Genomic DNA, 21,839 nt, shown 5'->3' on the forward strand with positions numbered 1-21,839 from the left:
TTATACCAGAGTTCTTTATCCAGAGGGTAATGCTAGAATTTTATTGTAGCAACTTTTAGGGAAAGTCACAAGGGAATTATATTGACAAAAACAATTTTAAGAAATCAAGTAACAGGAATTCACACACAAAATACCCTAAAGGCAGATTGGGAACAATAGATACGTCCAAGCCTGAGTCACAATGCACCGTGAACAGCACGAAAGGGAGAACTAGGTCAGTGAGCCCACCTCTCTGGAAAACTATCTGGACAGGCCACATATGGTACGTCTACACTGCAATTAAACCCGTGCAGCTGGCCCATGTCAGCTGACTCAGGCTTGTGGGCTCAGGCAATGGGCTTGTTTAATTGTGGTGTAAAGGTTCAGGCTGTAGCTCAGGCTCTAGGATTCTCCTCCCTCACAGAGTCCCAGAGCCCAGGTTCCAGCACAAATATCTATACTGCAATTAAACAGCCCAACAGTCCAAGCCCCATGAGACCGAGTCAGTTCTCGTGGGCCAGCCGCAGGGGTTTAATTGGAGTGTAGACATACCCACATAGGCTTACTACCCCTTTGCCTTGCTTTTCCTTGATTCATTTAAAGATTTTTTTTTTAATTGGGATTGTGCTGCTCTTTAAAAGCCTGAAAGATTTTTTTTGTTTGTTTGTTTAAATTTAGAAAAACATTTTTTTCCTGCTTGAGTTTTAACCGTATAAAAATCAGGAATGTAAAGTCTGGGCTTCCCTGCATACTGGAAAGTATAAGGGACGTTTACTGTTAACTTTTAACATAGTATTTGAAGAGGTGAAGATGCTGAAGATTTAACAAAAACCAAAGCTTTAAAAATCCTTTTTGCTTTTAAACAGTTCTACTTTGACTCTTTATCCGGTCATATCATTTTTCATACAAGCTCTCTGGCCTACACGGGACAGGAAATTGCAATGTAAAAAACAAGCGGGTTATTTTTAAAGCTACTTTTTCACACCTTTTTTGATCATCATAAAGAATCCAAAAAAGGTACAAGCCCCATTTCCCCCCTTTGTTTCATAGCTATTCAAAAATGACCTGCAGTTGGAGCCTTACTCGGACATGGTCACTTACACCATTTTTAAAAGTCTCATTTAAAAAAAGGACTTTGCAAACAGAAAAGAAAAGAAGCTAAAGGTCAAATTTTAGGTTTGACAACTGAAACAATATCCTGTGGAGCAGATTCTGGTCTCTGTGATACATCTGCAATCATTAAATAACGGGATTCACAGAGTCACTGAGGCTATGTCTTCACTGCCAAGAAAAGATGTATTTTTGCAACAGGATAACTAATGTACATTAGCTATCCTGTTGTAAAGCCATAGTGGAGACAAGCACTGAAGTTTACACTACATGGTACTGTCAAAATAATGTCACTTTTCTTCTCCCATCACTTGCATTCCCTGCTCTTTTGCAAACTCCTTCAACCTCCAAGTTTTGAGCTTCTCATCCTCACTCGCAAGGCTTCGCTCCTACTCTTCCCCCATCCCCCTAGAGTCAACAGGGTCTAGCAGACTGAACATAGGTCTGGATACCTGGAACTGCTGAGTTCTAATTACCACCTTGTTATTGACTTGCTGTGTAGCCTTGGGCAAGTCACTTAACCTTTCTGCATCAGCTTTTCCTCTGTAAAATGATTACCTGTCTCACAGTGATGTTGTATGGATTAATTAGTTAATAGTTATAGTGCTTTGAAGCTGTACATCACTATATATTGTGCTACTACACTCACACACCATTTAAATTTCCCTGTATACCACCCTCACTTTTTTCTTGACCGCTCCCTCTGCCTCCTTCCATCCTCTCCTGACAGTATGTCTCCTTTCAGGTCATCATTTTCACTTGTACTTATCTCCAAAGCATTGTTAGCTACGTGAGCTCACTCACTCACACACACATATATACACACACATCCATTCCTGTTCCATAAAGCTTTCCAACTGTATGCATGTGTTCTGGTTTGGTATCATTTTATACTGTACCTCCACATGTCTAGACTCTGACCTACAGGTATCAATGGAAGGCCCTCTGCTTCTGCACCAGGTCTTTGCTCCCAGTAGCCAGCTCCTGTCAGTGGGTCTCCAATGGAGCCACTCTGCCAGGGCTCCCTTTTAAAGGATACTGAACGGCTACATTAACTTTCCTGGAAGATCTCTGCAGGGGCCAATCAAGGGAAAGATAGACAGTGCATATTCTCACCAGGTCCACTTTCCATCAGCTCCTATTCATGGGTTTTCAGCCTCTTAGGGAGCTCTGTAAGCACAGAGGTACAAGGGTGACAGATGTTGGTTCTGAAGCAGCTGATACCGCCTTCCACAGGAAGGATCTGATCCACACACAAAAGTCGCAGCTGCATGTGAATCATACGGGCCTCTGTTAGTTGGCCAATTTTACCCACTGCACAGGCCCACAAATACCTGTGGCAGTTCATAAATAATAACCCTTTGATTTCAGTGTCAAAACTACAGACTAAATGTACACAAGGCTTTATGTTTTAGCCTCCTAATCTGTTTTGACAACCAAGAGTTATTAAACATCTAGATGTTTAGAGAAGTAATGAACACCTACAGGCCTAAGGATCAATTTATATTGTGGAAAGCAAATAATAATAATAATCCTCTCTCTTGGGAAGGCATTTGTTATTGTTTTCTCTGTAACAAGAAACTGCAAAAGGCACTAACAAAAGTCTTTGCAAACCCGAATCAAATCTGCACGGAGTCATCTTTAATGGAGGTGCCTTTTATAAATCAGAATTTAAATTCTCACATATAAAATAGGATCAACATTTTTTCTGGGACGCTTGTGTTACAAACAACAGAAGCCACCTCTGCAGTTAAATGGCCTGGAGGCATACAAAATAGCCTGACATCTGAACTCCACCAACTAAAAGAAAGGTTTGGCTGCTTTCAATTCTCAGGCCCTGCTCCTCCATTGCCTTGAAACTTGTTTAGTAATTTATACCTATGTAAAACACTACCAGATCAGAATAGCACACAGGTGAAAATAACTATGAAAGGTGCACAGCCATGCCAGTATCTGACCCTTCAATGCTACCTACAAGCCTGATTTAGTACAGGGAACAAGTGAAAAGCTTGACAGTGGGTTAGAGTATAATACAATCAGAGTTTACTGTGCATTCAGAGTCACAAAGGCACAGAAGTGGGATCTGAACAAATAAAGTGACAAGAATCCACACTCAGCTCACTCCAACCCCATGCAAAATGACATCTGAAAAGCAGTAGGATCCAACAGCAACAGAAAAGTTTTCCCCATGGAACATGGAGATTTTTTAACTGTAGCTCCTCTCTGCACACCCTTCCTCAGCAGCACTGCTGCCTTCATGTTGGCTGTATCCCATCAATAGCTCCCCAACATTGAGAGTGAATGGGTTTAAAGAAGCCTCTACAGCTTACAAGTTGCCCCCTGTCGTAGAAAGATGCTCTGCTCCATCCCACAAGCTGCCTTCCCTGGAAATCCTTTTCTCATATTTCCCATCCTCTTCTGGAACCCTTAAGACACCTCAACCTGCATAAGACCTCCTCTGGTTTCTAAGTAATTCAAATACAGACAGAAGCCCCTGCCCAACACAGCAATCAGCAGGTGCCTTCTGCAGCTGCTAGGAACCAGGAAGTGCTGGGGAGCTCACACATGGACAATTACAAGGCAATTTAAACTGTAAATAAAATCCCACATGGTTGGGATAATGCTGATAATGTCTCAGGGAGTGGGAGTAATACCTTTAAGTAAAACTAGATATGGCCCCAAAATTGGATAAGGATATTTAGGATCCAAATCACAATTTTGCATTTAGTTCCTGTACTTATAATAGGCCAAATCTAAATGCCCCCAGATTTTGAGGGTTCAAAACTCAGTTCTGAATTTTGCACTTCAATCTCAAGCTCATCACATTCAGAATGGGGATATGTGAATGCCATGGAGTTTCAGGTTCAAAACCCTTTTCCAGAATCCTTGACCATAAGACCCCACTTTTTTCATCCTGCCCCCTCTCCTTGTTCCTCCTCACAGCCTCTCATAAATGAAATGCAAACCTTGGCCAACATACAATGGTCTATTCTATTCTCCATCTATGCTCCCAAGTGTTTCTATCTATTTAGGGCCATGTCTACACTAGAAGTGTTTTACTGGTATAGAAATACCAGCATACTACACCAGCAAAGTGCTCCTAGTGTGGCCGCAACTGTACTGGCAGAACTACGCTTAGTACAATAATAGCAAAGCTAGTACCCACAACTGAAACAAGCTATACAGGCAAGACCTGAAATTCTAATGTAAAAAGCAAGCAGGGGAAAAATCCCTTCAGGCCTTCTTAGAAAGAGAAAAAGAGAGCTCTCCCAGCACTATAAAAAAAAACCCCACCTACATGAGGGGAATAGCTCCCAGAACTGGTGCACTGTCTACACTGGCACTTTACAGCGCTGAAACTTGCAGCACTCAGGGGTGTGTTTTTTCTGTCACTGTAGGAACAGTACCTCCCTGAGAAACCATAGCTAGGTTGATAGAAGCATTATTCCATCAAGCTAGCTGCGTCTACAAGGGGGTTAGGCTGGCATAGCTACGATGCTCTGGGATGTGGATTTTTCACATCTCTCAGCACCATAGCTCTATCAGCCTAAATTTTAAGTGTACACCAACATTTAGGTTGTAAGCTCCTAGAGGCAGGAACTATCTTTTCTTCCTATACTGTGAGGCACCTACTATATTTTGGGCTTTCCTTAAGTTATAATGTGAGAGCAGAATTTGGCCCGTGTATGCATGTGTGTCTTTGTTTTTTAAGTAGCATAGCAACATCCAGAGAAGTCGTTTTGTTACTGTAAGGGAATTTTTGCTGCCATGACACAGATGGTCCCCAAAACAATACACTGTACAATGGAATTAAAGATAAAAGTGAAATTTAATTGTCCAATTCTGCAATGAATCAATGACAAAGCTGAAGTGCCTACCAGATGAGAGACAATCAGTACATATGTCTGTAATAATACACACTTGTCCATAGCTCCAAGATATTCTTGACAGGAATAACCTGTGAATCCACTTTAACCACTACAAAAGGTGATGCAACACTGTAAAGCATGCCTGTTGAGCGAGAACAGTTTCAGACTCTGAAACAAGTTCAGTAGGCTCACTACCTAAAATATCTCAGAGCTCAACTACAAACGGTTAGTTTTTATTTTAGTTTCTCATATTGCTAAAAAATGAAACTGTATGATGTAGTGGCTTGAACACAAGACAGAGACCAAAAAACTGCCAGGTTCTAACCCTGACCCTTCCACTGACTTACGCTGTGACCTTGAATTAGTCACTAAGGTCAAGGTTTTTGGTGCTTCCCTAGAGATTTTGGCCTTGTCTTCATTAGAAAAAGAGGTCTTAGAGTGGACATACCCTTTCAGAGATGCTGCGCACCTACACCTCCCAACTGCAACATCCACAATCAGTGACCATTTTTGAAAATTTTAGCTTCCATCTCTCTCTCTTTCTCTATTTCAGATTTTCCTCCTGTAAATAATACCTTCCTCACGGGTCAGTTGTGAGGATCCATTATTAGATAATGACAGTACAATAGTTTGAAGGATGACCCAGTGGTTAGGATAGCCTAAGATTTGAGAGACCTGGATTCAAATCCCTGCTCTGCTACAGACTTCCTGTGACACCTTGGGCAAGTCACTTAGGCCTGGTCTGCACCTAAAACTTAGGTCAACCTAGCTATGTCACTCAGAGGTGTGAAAACCCCCTTCCATCACTGTAGCAAGTCTCTACACTATAGATACTATACTGGAACAGCTAAGTGCCATAGCTGTGGCACTGTAGTGTGGGCATACCCTGAGTGTCTCTGTGCCTCAGTTCCCTATCTGTAAAGTGGGGATAATAGCCCTTCCCTACTTCACAGGGGTGATCCAAGGATAAATACATTAAAGATTCTGAGGCGCTCAGATACTATATAGAAGTACCTTGGATAGAAGTATTAATAGTATTAAAATAAATCCGACTGTTCAATATCCACAACTGCAGCACAACAGTTTTCCCTTTAGGAACTGTTACTTCTGTGTAATTTTAAGCAACTTTTTGTTATCAATTTTAGATGAAGGCCCCAATTCTGCAACTTATTTTATGTAGGTACAGCTCTGTGACCACATGAAGCCCCATGGATTTCAATAGGACCCTGTGTGAGCCCAGGTCGGTCTGCTTGCTACAAGTTGCAGGGACTAAATCCTTAATTACTACAAAATCCTTAATTACTACAAAAAACTCAGTCCCTCTCTCCAATGTCTGTGATAAATAATGATAAAAAAAAATCCAATACAGACTTTCACTTTCTAGATTAAGGTTTTAGTTACACAATTTCTGCATTCCTGAAAAGCTCAACGGACTATATTTACGTAAAAAGGAAAGGTCTGCTGTGAAGCGGCCCCTAAAATAATACAAGTAAATTTCACTTCAAGTTCTCCATTGTCTGACATTTTCACATAATCCCTTGTATTATTAGTGAAAAGAGGAACATGGATACGATAATGCTAAACAGCAGCACTACAGATCACATGCTTTCAAAGCAAAAGAAAGCTACTGAATTAGTAAAAACAGGACTTCTCTTATGTTACAATCAATGCATCTGAGTTTAATACTGAAATTCAAAGGTCAAATATGCTGCACTGTAGCATCTCTTCTTACAGAATGATTAACACTCCACTGAAACCCACGGGCATGACCCTGCACTATTTATGCAGTGGTGTTGTAGCCCAGTCGGTCCCAGGATATTAGACAGGCAATGGGTGGGGTAATATCTTTTATTGGGCCAACTTCTATTAGTGAGAGACAAGCTTTGATCTACACAGAGCTCTTCTACAGGTCTGGAAAAGATACAGTACTCTTGTATTTAGCTGTGACACTCTTAGTACCTTTCCCAGACCTGAAGAAGAGGTCTGTATAGCTTGAAAGCTTGCCTCTCTCACCAGCAGAAGTTGGTCCAATAAAAGATATTACCTCGTCCACCATTTCCCTCTACAGTTAAAACTTTATCTGAATAAAGAGTTCAGATTTCACTGAAAGAACTGCACATGCTGTATTCCCATTTGCAGAAGATTTCCAGGACTGTACCTATTTCTATACTGGCAAACTTTTCTAGTTTGTTCATTATCACATTCTGACTTAAACTTGACTAGAAAATATTTGTTTTTCTAATCATCAATTTTTCCATGGAACTGTTAAGGCAGTTTGAGTCTGATCCTTCAAAGGTCTCACACATTGGGCATTAACGAGGAGTCCTTGTGGCACCTTAGAGGCTAACAAATTTATTTGGGCATAAGCTTTCGTGGGCTAAAACCCACTTCATCAGATGCATGGAGTGAAAAATACAGTAAGCAGTAAATATATTACAGCACATGAAAAGATGGGAGTTGCCATAGCTTAAGCTACAGCAACAGAGACTGAAGGTTTCCTAGTCTGAAGGTACACAATATTTTATTAATTGTGTACAGACTGAAATCAACAATAACCGCACACTTTCCTAGCTATTATTTTCTCTGCTTCCTTCCCCACATTTAGGGGCATTAAGAGACAGGAAAGGGGCCAGTGCAGCTACTAAATTCTTTGTGATTAGACCATAATACCACAGACTAGGATCTTCAATCAGACTGTGCCCTCAGTTCTGGCATGTTTAATAATATATTAGCAGTTGGCCAAGTCCAATACAAAAGAGATCTGGTATGAAATGTGTATACTGTATAGGGCCTAGTGCAAGATCTTACGACAGCCAACAGGCAAACCAGCAATTGTCTCTCTGAATTAATATACAGGTTCTCCTTTATCTTCATCATTATAAAGTAGTTCCACCCAAACACCAAATCTAGCTTTTGCTTTTACATATCTGATCACTGGCACTTTTGCAACCCTCCCCCCCACTAACGGCAATGCGAAAAAAATTCAGCCACAAAATATACCCAGAGTCTGACTGTATTTCATGCTTCTCTTCCACCACCGCCCCCTCCCCCGGGGCCTAGTGTAACCTTCCTACGGAAGATGTAAGGCTGGCTGGATTCAGAAAATTGAGATAATGCATTAACCCCCTATGGGGCACAAATAAACATAATCCGGGGGTAGTTAAAAGAAAAGCATGCAAGACGAATGGCCTGAATTAACCTATGGGGCACTTCTGAGGGATTATCACGCTGCTCCTCGGACAAGCCACCACAAGCTTTAGCAGGAACCTGAGCTACGCAGCACAAAGGAAGGGGGGAGTGGAAGGAAAGAGTTAGCAGAAAGGGTTTCACGCTTACCAGTCCCGCTATGCACATCACAGCGTCACGGCCACGAGCCCCCAAGCCCTGGCGGAGACACGGCCGCGCAGCGTGTCCCGGTCACGCGGATGGCGCTTCTATCCCAGACATTTCCACAGCCAAATCCAGCGCCCCTGAGCCTCGCGCCTCACTCAGCACCAGGTCCCTCCTTCCCGAGGCTCAGCTGGGCCGTCCTCCTTCCTTCGGGGGCTGCAGGGAGCAGCGAATCACAGCCCGACCTCGCCCCCTCTGACGTCTCCTCCAAGCACCTCTTGAGTTGCTCTCCCTAACTCCAGCTGTTGGGAGCACCGCAGTCCTTCTGTGCTCTGTTATGTGTTCACTGTTCTTTCTCCAGATCTGGCTTCTCCCTAGTTTTACCTTTGCTGTTTTCTGCTCTTTGCTTCTTATCTGCTCCCTTTTCTTGTTCTATCCTCTCCCCTTTTCTTTCCTTCTTCTCTGCTGTTCCATGCTGCCTTTTTCCTCCTGGTCTGTACGGCTTTGAGAGCGAGAAATGGCATATGTGCTCGTTTAAGGTACAAGATTTCTTGGAGGACTTGTGTTCACAACTTGTTTTAACAAAGTTGCAGAGGGCAGGTTTAAAAGCTGTAGACCTGCCAACTCACGTTCATTTGGAGGAAGAGGCTTCCTTATTTTGGGAATTCACTTAAGGCAGTATTTAAATTGCTCTTGCAATGTGTGTGTGTTTGAATGAGATATTAAAAACTTCACTTACGACTATTTGAATTTCACCTTATGTAAACATTTCACCCATTTTGAAACAGCAACCCTAGAAACGGAGATAAAATAATGAACATATAAAAGAAGTTACTGAGTAGCTGTAGGATTGGCGAAAGCAGTGGTGTTTTCCTTTTGTTTGTATTACTTAAATAGAAGTTTGAGGGGTAAAATACACGTACACACACTGATTGGGATATGAGAGACTAGACACCTCTTGTTTGATCCAACAGCAGTCTATGAGGAAACACTTGGTTACAAAACACACAGCAGTCTGCATCTTGGCAAACAGTGCAATTAGTGAGAAAGTAATTGCTGACTGGCATTTTAACACCTTGTCATTTAACCCAAAGCATGGCTAATGTGAGGTGGTTTTTAGAGTGCCAACTTCAGCTGGTAGTTAATATGCAGATTAGACTGTCTAATATCATTACCACCCTTGGAGCTAAAATGGGGCTAGTAATGAAGAGAAACTGTGCAAAATGTCTGCATAGACAAGTCCTTGTATTGTGAGCTCTCACACCTTAGTTAAAGGGAGAGAGGCAGTTGCTCTTTAATAAAGGCCTCCTTTCTTCCAAGTGCTCATTATGTGTAAGTGTTACATAAATCTTTCAGGCCTTCTCTCTATATTGCTATATACATAAAGCACAGATCACCTTTTAAGGGTTTCTCTTAGCAGATGGAAGCAATGTTGGGGGTACTGCTATGATGGAGGTTAATATTTCTTCATTCTTGCAAGGGAGATTGACAAGCTTGATCATTTGCCAGGTCAGGCTGACATTTGAGACAGCTTGACCCTACCGAACCTTCAGTCTAATCACCTTATCAACGCAATCACACAATGCCCTTTTTATTTTGCTTGGAGTATGCCTCTGGCTGTGGAGAAACTGCCCAAGTTATCAAATAATTTGTTTAGAGTTGAATAACAGGTACCTGAATGAGCCAATAAATCCTGTTCAAACACCTGTTAGGGGGTCCAAACACAACTGTTGTATTCTTATCTCCTGCACAGTCACTCCCCCCAAAACACACACGCACAAATATTCTTCTCAAGTAAATCACATCTCAGACTGTGTCCATTTACAAGGAACTGAGGAGAAATTCATACTCTGACACCATCTTCGGGGGAGGGATGAGTTCTAGAAAACTTCTTTGGGATGTACAGAGCCTAGTATAATGGGGTCCCAATCTTGACTGGGGCCCTCAGGCACAACCCCAATATCACAATTTAAATCATAATAAAAAACTGACATCTGTATCTAGCAGCGCCTCACAGATGTGTTCTCCCTATCACATGCATGCCTATATGCTGGAGGTTTGACCCACAACATAAATATTTAGTTTGCAGTGTTATTGTAGACATGTTGGTCCCAGGATATGAGAGAGAGACGAGGTGGGTGAGGTAATATCTTTTATCAGACCAATTTTTGTTGGTGGAAGAGACAGAAACAAGCTTCCGAGCTACATGGAGTTCTTCTTGTCTCTCTCATAAATATTTAGTGACATACAATACATTCTGCATTAAATACCATGGAAGTTGCAGTGACATATTCATCCTATAGACTGGAATAATGGCCATGGAGGGGCTAAGAACATAAGAACAGCTATACTGGGTCCAGGAGTGGCGCAAGGGTTTTTGCTGCCCTAGGCGGGGGTCCTTCCGCACTCCCGGTCTTCAGCGGCAATTCTGCGGTGGGGGGTCCTTCCGCACTCCCGGTCTTCAGGGCATTTCGGCGGCGGGTCCCGGAGCGAGTGAAGGACCCGCCACAGAATTGCCGCCAAAGACCCAGAGTGCGGAAGGACCCCCCGCCGCAGAATTGCCGCCCCCCAAATCCTGTCGCCTAAATGGAAGCGTTGGCCCTGACTGGGTCAGATCAGTAGTTCATCTAGCCCAGTATCCTAGCATTGGCTATGTTGGAAGACAGAATACTGGGCCAGATGGACCAGTCTGACTGAATATGTCCATTCTTATGTTCTCCAATTTATTAAGGTAGTTTTGAATTCTAATCCTGTCCTCCAAAGTGCTTACAAACCCTCCCATCTTGGAGTTACCCACAAATTTTATAAGCATACTCTCTATTCCCTTATCCATCCCCGGTCGTCCACTCCCAGCTTCTGGCAGTCAGAAGCTAAGGACACCCAGAGAATGGGGTTGCCTCCCTGATCATCTTGGCTAATAGCCATTGATGGACTTTTTGTCTACACTGGCACTTTCGTCATTAAAACTTTTGTTGCTCAGGGGTGTGAAAAAACACCCCCCTGAACAACAAAAGTTTTAACGATGAAAAGCGCCGGTGTGGACAGTGCTTCGTCAGCAGGGGCCACTCTCCAGTCGATGAAGCTACTGCCCCTCGTTGGGGTCTCTCCCAGCGACAAAGAGCAGCTACACTGTGCACCCTACAACAGTGCGGCTGCAGCAGCACAGCCACGCTGTTGTAAGGTAGTCAGTGTAGACATAGCCTTATTCTTTTTTTAACCCACTTATAATTTTGGCCTTCACAACATCCCCTGGCAACAAGTTCCACAGGTTGACTGTGTATTGTGTGAAGAAGTACCCCCATATGTTTGTTTTAAACCTGCTGCCTATTAAATAAATCGGATGGCCCCTGGTTCTTGTGTTATGTGAAGGAGTAAATAACACTTCCCTATTCACTTTCTCTACACCATTTGTGATTTTATAGACCTCAATCATATCCCCCCTTAGTCATCTCTTTTCCAAGATGAACAGTCCCAGTCTTTTTAATCTCTCCTCACATGGAAGTTGTTCCATACCCTTATTCGTTTTTATTGCCTTTCTCTGTACCTTTTCCAATTCTATATCTTTTTTGAGATAGGGTTCCTGTGATGCCTATTATATCAATAACCTAATTTAAAACCATGTACTCTAGTTCACCCATCTTAGTATTTAGACTTATAGCATATGTATACACTTATAAAATTTGTCACTTTTTAGCTGTCTACTGTTAGGGGATGTAATTGAATGGGACTCTTTTTCATTTGACTGTTTTTCTTCAGTTCCTACCTTTACTTTATCAACTTCTATCCTCTCCTCTTTTCTAGGATATAGAGAATCCCCATTAATAGACATCCTAGGGATGTCGCTGTCTGAACCATGTGCTCCTCTGTACCTGTGGGCTTTCCCCCGGCCTTAGTTAAAAACTCCTCTACAACCTTTTTAATTGTACATGTCAGCAATCTGGTTCCATTTTGGTTTAGGTGGAGCCCATCCTTCCTGTATGGTTCCTCCTTTCCCAAAAGGTTCCCCAGTTCATAATACACCTAAACCCCTCTTCCTTACACCATCGTCTCATCCAACATACATATTGAAAACCTGCAGTTCTCCCTGGCGAACTGGCCCTGCGTGTGGAACTGGAAGCATTTCCGAGAATGCTACCAAGGAGGCCCTGGACTTTAATCTCTTACTCAGCAGCCTAATAACCTGCCCATCCTAACTCAGCTTAGTTCCCTACATTAAGACCAAGTAATTAGGCTTTAATAGGGAAGCCTGAATTTCACTCTTACAGCTTATATTTCCTATATTATCTTGCATTCCTGATTCTACGGATGCCTTAAAAACTCATCTGCTAAGTAATATTACAGTTTTCATGCAAATTTATATTTAATTGCACCAAGTGACGTTAATGCAGAGTTAAAGATGCTTGGTGGTACGTCATCCACTTGCAGAATGCTGAACTGTGCAAAACTCAAACTTCTGAAAACCGGGAAAAATGCACAGTTAAGGTTGCCCATGAAACTTATCTCTGCTCTCTTTCAGCAGTGCCCTAATACACTGTGTTAACACACATATCTTTATGCTGTCACCACAGCTGCTGAAATGTACAAGCTCTTCACTTTCTTTTAGAACCCATTCACTCTCACCCACAGGATCCCATGTAACACTATTAAAGGACAAAAAGAAGGGGGGGGAAAGTTTTTTTCAGGCTGCTGTCTTTGAGCAGTCCGGTGAAGGGGACAGCAATAGATGAGAATTCCAGTTGTTAAGGACTGGATCTTGTCCACAAGAGATTGTACCTTGCTTTTCCCCAAGGTATAACTTAGGTGAATTGTCTTGTCTTTGCTTATGTGGAATTCTGTGGGGCTTGCAGTTAGTCCACCCTCTTCAAGGGACCAGAGTGCAGCAGCTGCTTGCTTCAGGTGGTCCTCCCTGCTCTGGCTTTAGATCAGGACTTTGTCGAGGTAGGCAATGGCATAACTATTATGGGGCTATAGGACTTGGTCCACTAGCTGTTGAAATGTTGCAGCTCATTTCACAGATGAGAAACTGTCACAGAAAGATGAGACTTGCGTAGATAGTCAGTAGTAGAGCCAGAATTAGAACCCAGGATCACCTAGCTCCCAAACCACAATCTGGGACTTCCAGATCAAGGTGCCTTAGTGACACAAGTGTTGAACATCCACGGCTCATGCTTCCTTCAAATACAGTTTGTGGGTGCCAATCAGTTCTGGAAACAAGGCACCCGGTTTCTCATGTTCACTCAGGAAAAGAGCAATATACCTACCAAAATTCTTGTCTAAGTGAATTTCCTTGTATCACATAGGATGTCTGCAACAAAGCCAGGGATTGAACTGACTTCTGTTCCCACCTCTGGCAGAGGAACTATGCCTCATTCTCCACTCATCTTTCAACTGCTATAGCAAATGAGGCAGGAGTCCTATAGACAACAACCTCATTCACTGCACAGCCCTGATTTATTCCTTGAACACTGTCCATCCCGTGTGCTGAATGAATAGGAAAAGAAGAGAATGTGATCATGTAATTAAAGACTGCAGAACAGTGCATATGCACAAGGGAGCTGAATTAAGGTTGCATGTGCAACCTGAATTCTTGTATTTTCTAAATTTTGATTGCTTGACTTTGTAACCTTAATATTCTTCTCACATAGCTTTTGTATATAATTACCAAGGCTTTTTAAAAAGCAAAGGGAAAAAACAAATTATATCTCATGGAACCATATTGACCCCCTGTATTAGTCATCAGCATTGGTGGAACAGTATAAATTAAGCTAAAGGAGTAAATGGGTGCCATAGTAGGTTATTATCCTCTATAATATCCTCACACTTTGTCAGTGGTTTACACATCTATTTTTGACACAGCTGAGGAATGCTGGGAATCCTGGATTTTATTCTATGCTTGGCCCTAAAGAGGAGTGTGGTGTAGTGTAATGGTTACAGGCAGCACAGGCAAGCATGTAGGTTTAGCACTTTCATCCTGAAAGGCAGTCCCACTCATTGGAGAGACTTCAGTTCTATTGCCAGCTCTGTCAGAAAGTGATCTTTCAGTTACTCAGTGCCACTGACCTATACTCATACATATGGAAATAGAGTCTGAAATGTTGTTGTTTCATGTAACTGAAGATTTCCCTTGTCATTGCCTCCACCCTTGCCCTGCCAGGCCATACTTACCCTGGCTGGAGCTGGAGAGCCGTGCTGTGCTGAGGCGCTCCAAAGATAAAGTGTCAATAAGCATGTCTTATTAATAGGGAAGGGAGTTCTGCAACGTATCTTTCCCTTTCTGTTGTGACTGTAAATCCACTAATACAGCTGTCTGTTTTATCTGTAGCTGCTGCTGCTGAGGACTTGAGGGGTGCCCCCTCCTCAACCGCAGAACACCAGATTAGGGAGGATATGTTCTGTGAAATCCTGCAACCCAGTGCTGCATCAGACCATGAACAGAGAGCCTGGAAGGTGACTATGGCAGACAGGAGAAAGGCTAAGGAGTCCCAGCAGGAAAAAGGAGAGAGCGATGCACCCAGACATAATGGAGCTTCTCAGGCAGCACATAATCGTAGCCTTAATTATGAAGGACATAACTGGCAGCTATAACCATTGGGATATTTTTCTCACTGACATCCAGTCTTGTGAATAAATATTGCCAGCTCCCTTCAATCTACAGAAAGCACATTCCACTATCATTCTGCACCCATGGAGTTGGTAGCTGAATCTTTCCTTGGTGTTGTCAAAGTGGCCAGTGTCTGGCTTCATGAGCCAGGTAGGCTGGGTTCCTCAGGATCACTATTGGCCTTTCAGTATCACCAATGGTAATCTATGGTTGGAAAAGGATGGCCCTACTTGCAGCTTTCTGAATAGTCCTGTGTTCTTAAAGATACAAGCATCACACACCTTCCCTGACCAGCCTAAATTGATGGCAGTGATCCACCAAAGCTAGCATAACCATAGAAAAGAAGCCCTTTCTACTGAGGTACTTACTCTGTGACAAGTGTAGCTAATGATCTTAGTTTAGTATCCATTTATTGTGTGGTTTTATGATTCATCAATATGTTATATTACATATATTAATTGTATGTTAATCAGAGTTAATTTGTAGGATTATAAAAGTATAAGATTGATCAACATTTAGAAGAACTACGTAGTAGATATGAGTAAGACAAGCTGAAATGCAAGAAATTGTGGCTGAGGCCTGCAAGACTTTAGCTTAGCTATTTTAGGCCTTGGAGACAAAAAATGATGGCGCAAGTCAATGACCAAAAAATAACCCAAAAGATTGTGGGAAAGAGGTACCAACTGGTAATATTGAGAAAGTATAGCTGGGAAGATTAAATTTAAATTATAAAATGCTGTAACAACAAATATTGTCTCTAACACATGCCTTAACTGCAAGATAAAGTTGGTACGTCAATGTTAACAAGAACCTACACAGCCTATAGAATTCGGGGTCCCTTGTGTTTCTAGGGGACACAGGCCAATAAGAAAGATAGGGTGGAGACTTTCAGGTACATGCACAGAATGTAGGTATAGACAGACTCACAGTATAAGAAAGGGTGCACAGAGCAGGAAAATTGAGCTTCCTATGGGAAACTCCAGCAGGAACCATTCCTGTATTGATGATCAATCCATGAGAGGGCCAACAGACTCTAACACCATCTAGGAGGATGTGAGTATGTCAGTAGATATAACTGGTACATTGCACTTATCTTTAGGAATTGTATATGCTGTAACATTTATAACTTTGTTTGTAACTTTAATAAAACTCTTGTAATTGTACGTGTTATTTACCTATGGTTTCCTATGTTCCTATGGACTCTAGATCCAGAATGAACAGAGATAACTCTGTTGAATTTGAGACTGTGGCCGCCAGAGCTGAACCCAAGGAAGTATGATTAACATTAAATAGGATAAAAGGCTACACAAGGTAGACTGGTACCAAATAGGTATGTGTATGCCATCTATTGCCCCACTGCAGTTCTGGAACCCCATTGTGGAAAATCCATCCAATATGTCCTGCACATTGCTGAGAGTCACAGCCCTATGTAGGAGGAGAGAATTAATGACCCTATATGCATTTGTATAATAACAAACCCCATACTGGGCTCAAAGGGTTTAAAAGGCAACACTGGATCCAGGTAGCCGCACCCACTGGGCTTGCTGAGCATGCTCCAACAGGAACAGCGGGTTAAAAGAAGCCCAGCAAAGAATAGTGGACAAGCTGCAGGAGAGAGGAATCATTCTCCAGGAAGTCAGACAGAAGGTTGAGCCTGAGAGGGGACCACAGAGTGAGTAAGGCCCCCAGGCAGTGCCTTCTCCAACCACCACCCACTTTGAGAACCAGCAGGTCCACAAGGGCCCTGCTCCTTTGGACTCTTTTCATCAAGTGATTGACTGCGTGGACTATAGGGATCATGCCCCAAATGGAAGGGATATATAAGTAGGAAGTAGCCCAGGGCAGCAGACTTAGAGTTGCTGCAGGGAGGACCCTGCCAGTGTTGCTTCCCACAGGGCCTTGGGCTGGGACGCAGTGGAGAGGGAGGGCTCAGGTCACCTTACCATGCTCCCTTAATGTCTGAGGCCCAGATGTGGGAGGAGAGCAGAAGATTCCTGGCTTAGGATCAGGAACAGGCACTCTGACTGAGAGGCTGGAAGTTGGATGTGCTAAGCACTAGGCCACCTGACCCTCCAAGCACCTTATTAGAGGCCCCAACTGTGGATTTTCCAACTCCAAAATGATTTTCCACTGACAGGTAGCAATCCAGCATTGTAAGCTTCCAGAGTGCGATAATTCCCACTGGCTTCTCAACTGTCAGTATAGCTTTCATTCTGGTGTGCCTGTGCTGAAGGGCTGGGTCTAGTTTGGTACACAGATCCAGGAATGTGACCTTTTGCATCCAAAAGATCTGCAGCCACTGCTCATTGTCCCAAAGCTGCATTACAATGCAATCACACCAGTCAGTGCTCATTTCTCGGGCCCAGAAGCAGTACTAGACTATCTGCAGCTGCTGCATGAATGCTACCAACGACCTTGAATTGATTATTGCTGTGTCCCTCAGCAATCTGTGCTTGATGAAATTATTCCACGTAAATACCACCTCTTGTACTTCAAAGGATCTTGTACATGCAAATAAATCAAAAGTAATCCTGTGATTAACTTCACACTCCTTCAATTGGGTACATAATGGCTTCAACTAAGATGACAAAGTTTTTTTGGAGCTACAGATACAAGATTCATAGGCTACAGTGTGGCATGATGTGACAGAATACTGAATGATTTTATTGGCATGAGTCTGAAATGATCACATTACTCATGAGTTATCAAGTTACAAGTGAGTTATTCGTGTCATTACAAACAAGTACACAGTTTTTCTCTTTTAACGTTTATGTATCTGATGCTGTTCAACAGTAGAAAATAGCCAAATTCTGCTCTCACTTATACTGGTGAAATCAATTGGAGTTGCACTGGTGTAACTAAAAGCAGAATTTGCCCTACGAGTCAGTTAGCTATAGTTCATTATTGAAAATGTCAGTTCTAGTGTACTCTATCATGTTTAATCAAGTCTACACTAAAAGTTGGATGCTCGCCAGGGCCGCCCAGAGGATTCAGGGGGCCTGGGGTCTTCGGCAGCAGGGGGCCCCCGCCGCCGAAGACCTGGCACTTCGGCGGTGGGTCCCGGGGCAGAAGGACCCCCCGCCGCGGGTCTTTGGGGAACTTCGGTGGCGGGTCCCGAAGCGGAAGGACCCCCCACCGCCGAATTGCCGCCGAAGACCCGGAGCGGAAGAAGCTCCGGGGGCCTGGGCCCCGCGCAAATTGCCCCACTTGCCCCCCCCCCCCCCGGTGGCCCTGATGCTAGCAGAAAGTAATCTGGAACCTTTTAACACAGGTCTCCTTAAAACTGCTTCCCTAAAGTCAATGCTCTGCTCAACATGAATACAGTATTTTGAACTGCTTAGTAAGTACATATGGCTAGATTTTTTTTTAATTAAATTTTTCTGGAGTGGATCAGGCCTCCTTTTTACCCTGAAATGTATTCCTTGTGTATGCATATTATTCATGAACATCAACTGCCTGCTTTGTTGGTTATTTTATTGGTGAGAGTGCTGAGAATTATATCTTTTGTCCTGCCACAACTATAGTGCATTAGTATAATTTAGTAGTCTTGAAGTCTAACTCATTACCCAAGAGCATCAATTTTTAGAGGCTTCTTCACCATAGCTAATGCTCAGATGAGAGATGATGAGGATTTGAGAATGCATGCAAGAACTAAGGTATTGTGGACAAAAAGAAAGGAAACAGAGCACTTCTGTGATGAGACTCTATTATGAGGTAGTTAACAATTGTAGATGAACAGAAGCAGGGTCAGCAAGAGTTGGCAAGTAGTAATGGAGAAAATTAATCTCTGGATAGACAGGAAGATCAGCGGTTGATCAGAGCAACGCTGAAGGTGATGAAGGGGAAATGATTTCCAGAGAGTGAAAGCTAAGGGGAAAAGATACATTAAAGCACTGTTGTATTTAGTTGCTGATGGAATATCTGGATTCTGCAGTTTTGTTATGGACGTTGTCTTGATACTGTGGTTAAGTATTTGGTGTCTCTGGCAAAGTTTTTACAAATTGTGTAAGTCAGTATGGACAATTACTAAGGTTACCTACCTTTTCTAGTTGCTCGTTGTAGTAATATGAAACCCAAAGCTTGTCACAGTGGCAATATCACCAGAGATGTCCAGTTGAAGAAATACACCAATGCAACATTCAGGTTTTATTTTAAATTGTGGTGTGTAATTACTGTAATCTTTCAAAGATTTTAAGTCTCTCAGGCCATGTTTACACTAGCACTTATGTCAGCAAAACTTTTGTTGCTCAGGGGTGTAAAACCCCACCCCTTCCCGAGTGTCATAAGTTTTGCTGGCGTAAGTGCTCGTGTGCATAGCACTATGTTGGTGAGAGATGCTCTCCTGCTGACATAACTACCGCTGCTCATTGAGATGATTTTATTATGTTGACAGGAGAGCTCTCTCCTCTTGGCATAAGGTGGCTACACAAGTGCTCTTACAGCGGCACAGCTGTACAGCTTTGCCACTGTAAGCTTGTAAGTGTAGACATGGCCTTAGTTTCTTTTTACTCTCGTTACCCTCAGGAGCGCCGCCAGCTTTTCCGCCGCCCTAGGCGACGGAAGGTCCCACCCCGAAATGCCGCCCCCCCACAGAGGCGGTGGAAGGTCCCGCCGCGGAAATACCGCCGCGGTCGCCGCCCCCCAAATTGCAGCGACCTAGGCAACCACCTAGGTCGCCTAATGGGTTGCGCCGGCCCTGGTTACCCTTTACATTTTGCCATTATCTCTTTAATAGACATTTATAAGACAATGTAGGAGTTCACAGTCAAAACTGTTGCAAGTAACAACAAAGACAAAATGACACTGGTTACTTTAGTACTGTTCTTTTATAAACATCCATGGTACCCTCTCTATATGTGTCAGTCATTGGTAGATCAAAGTCTATTCACTACCCTTTAACAAGGTTTGGCAGAATTCAATTTTTATTTTTTAATAATTTTGACAGATATCATTGTTTATTTCTAAGCATTTTTTCAATTTTTAAAAATGTAAATTTTCATAGTTGTGGGATATTATGGGAGATCAGTCATTAGGGGGATCAGACAATAATTATTTAATGACAGTAAACACTGAGATTTAGAAAGTTAAAGCTTTATAACTGTTAAAACGCAAATTGTCAACATCAGATGTCAAAATATACAAAATAAAATTAAGCTCTAGGGTCTCAAGCAGCATTTTTCTTACTCTGCCTATCTGTAAATTTCTATCATCATCAATGGAAATAATTTTTTGTCGATTTGCATATGTAAAATCGACATTTACCAATAAAAATCTAGTCCTTCTAAGCCTACTTTTAACTGATATCCAAGGACTTTAAATATAGCATAACAATAACTACACAACGATCTCTAATACTGTAATTAATAGTGCTCGAGGCTTGAAGATTTATTGATAATAATGGCAGTGGACTATAAACTGACCTGATGTTAAGAAAGATAGTTTGATTTGATTGTGTGTGTAAATCTGTAGGATAGTGGAGATGTGCTGACTGTATGAACCCACTGTCTGAGGCACAATGCCTCTAGGATCAGCAGATGAGAGTGGCCCAGCTGACCCTGAAGGAAGTGCAATGTGCACATGTACATTTAGCTGTGCTGGTCAGCCATGCTGGCCAGAGCAGCGAAGGGGGTATGGCTATACTCTCAGCCCACCCTGGAAGCTAATTTGGACCAGTCCTGGTGCTTGATGAATGCAAGGGCCGTGATTGTGATCAGTCCCTACACTGGGACACAGGCTGGTGAAAAACTTTGAACACACACTTCCAATGTCTTCTCATGCAAGGCTAGGCACAATCTATCTCATTTTACAGCCCATTGTTATACCTAAGTGCGAAAGCTAAGGCATCCAAATCCCACATGTGGCCACTGAGATACCTGTTTTATGTGTCTAAGGGCCAATTTGACCTCCCATGCGCAGGATTTGGATGTCCTAATAAGGCCCCCATATTTCAAAGTTGAGCCTGCCCCTTCCAATTTTATGTATATCCCCCAGTTTATTTAGCACTCAATTCTGCTTTTGTATATTTATGCACAACTCCCACTGATTTCAATGAGAGATGTAAATACACCTCTACCCCAATATAACGCTGTCCTTGGGAGCCAAAAAGTCTTACCGCGTTATAGGTGAAACCGCGTTATATCGAACTTGCTTTGATCCACTGGAGTACGCAGCCCTACCCCCCCGGAGCACTACTTTACTGCGTTATATCCGAATTCGTGTTATATCGGGTGGCGTTATATAGGGGTTGAGGTGTATTTCTGTATCTGAGGAGAGAGTGGGGCTTTCAGGGTGGAATTTTCAAAAGCATAACTACTTTTACTAAAGTCAATAGGAATTTTATCTTTGACTTCAATCAGAACAGAATTAGGCCACCAGTAAAAGACTGAGTGAAATTAGAGTTTCTGAAATGTGCTGGGTTTCCAGGCTTAGAGAATGAAACTCTCTATTTATCCACAGAACAGTTATGGAACATATCCATATAACCTCCATACTGCCCCTACAATGTGTGTTATCCTAGAGGGGATTACCTTTAAGGGTGATAAAATAGTTCAGTCTTCATGCCTAGTTTGGTCTTTTCTTGAAATTAGTGCTAATGATGGTAAATTTTGAGTATTTAGCATTTATAGTTAGTAATAAATACACAAAATATTTTAATATCATTAATACATAAGTTCCCCAAAAGGGATATTTGATAGCGCTATCTTTAAAAATTAAGGGCCAGATTCTCAGCTGGTGTAAATCCACATAGCTCCATTGCAGTCATGCTTCATGATGGATCCGGATAAGAATTTGGCCTTACACAGTGTAGCTGTTGCATTAGGTATCTTTAAATATTATATGCAAGAAACGAGACACACAGATAACTACAGTAGAACCATAATGTGATGACATTATGAATCGCCGAAGCATATTATATATATTTTAAATGAATCCCTCATATTGCTGAGGTC

General features: G+C 42.5%; 1 protein-coding gene across 1 annotated transcript in view; it reads right to left on the minus strand.

Moving 5' to 3' along the window:
• ATP10D (ATPase phospholipid transporting 10D (putative)) overlaps positions 1-8,444 on the minus strand; it is an 85,539-nt gene extending 77,095 nt beyond the window's left edge. Inside the window, exon 1 of the mRNA XM_065405730.1 lies at positions 8,295-8,444. The gene's annotated coding sequence lies outside the window, so the exon portion shown is untranslated. The remainder of the gene's footprint in view (positions 1-8,294) is intronic.
• Between the last annotated feature and the right edge of the window lie 13,395 nt (positions 8,445-21,839).

The sequence above is a fragment of the Emys orbicularis genome, chromosome 5 (assembly GCF_028017835.1).
Source record: "Emys orbicularis isolate rEmyOrb1 chromosome 5, rEmyOrb1.hap1, whole genome shotgun sequence".
In the NCBI taxonomy this organism is placed as follows: Eukaryota; Metazoa; Chordata; order Testudines; family Emydidae; genus Emys; species Emys orbicularis.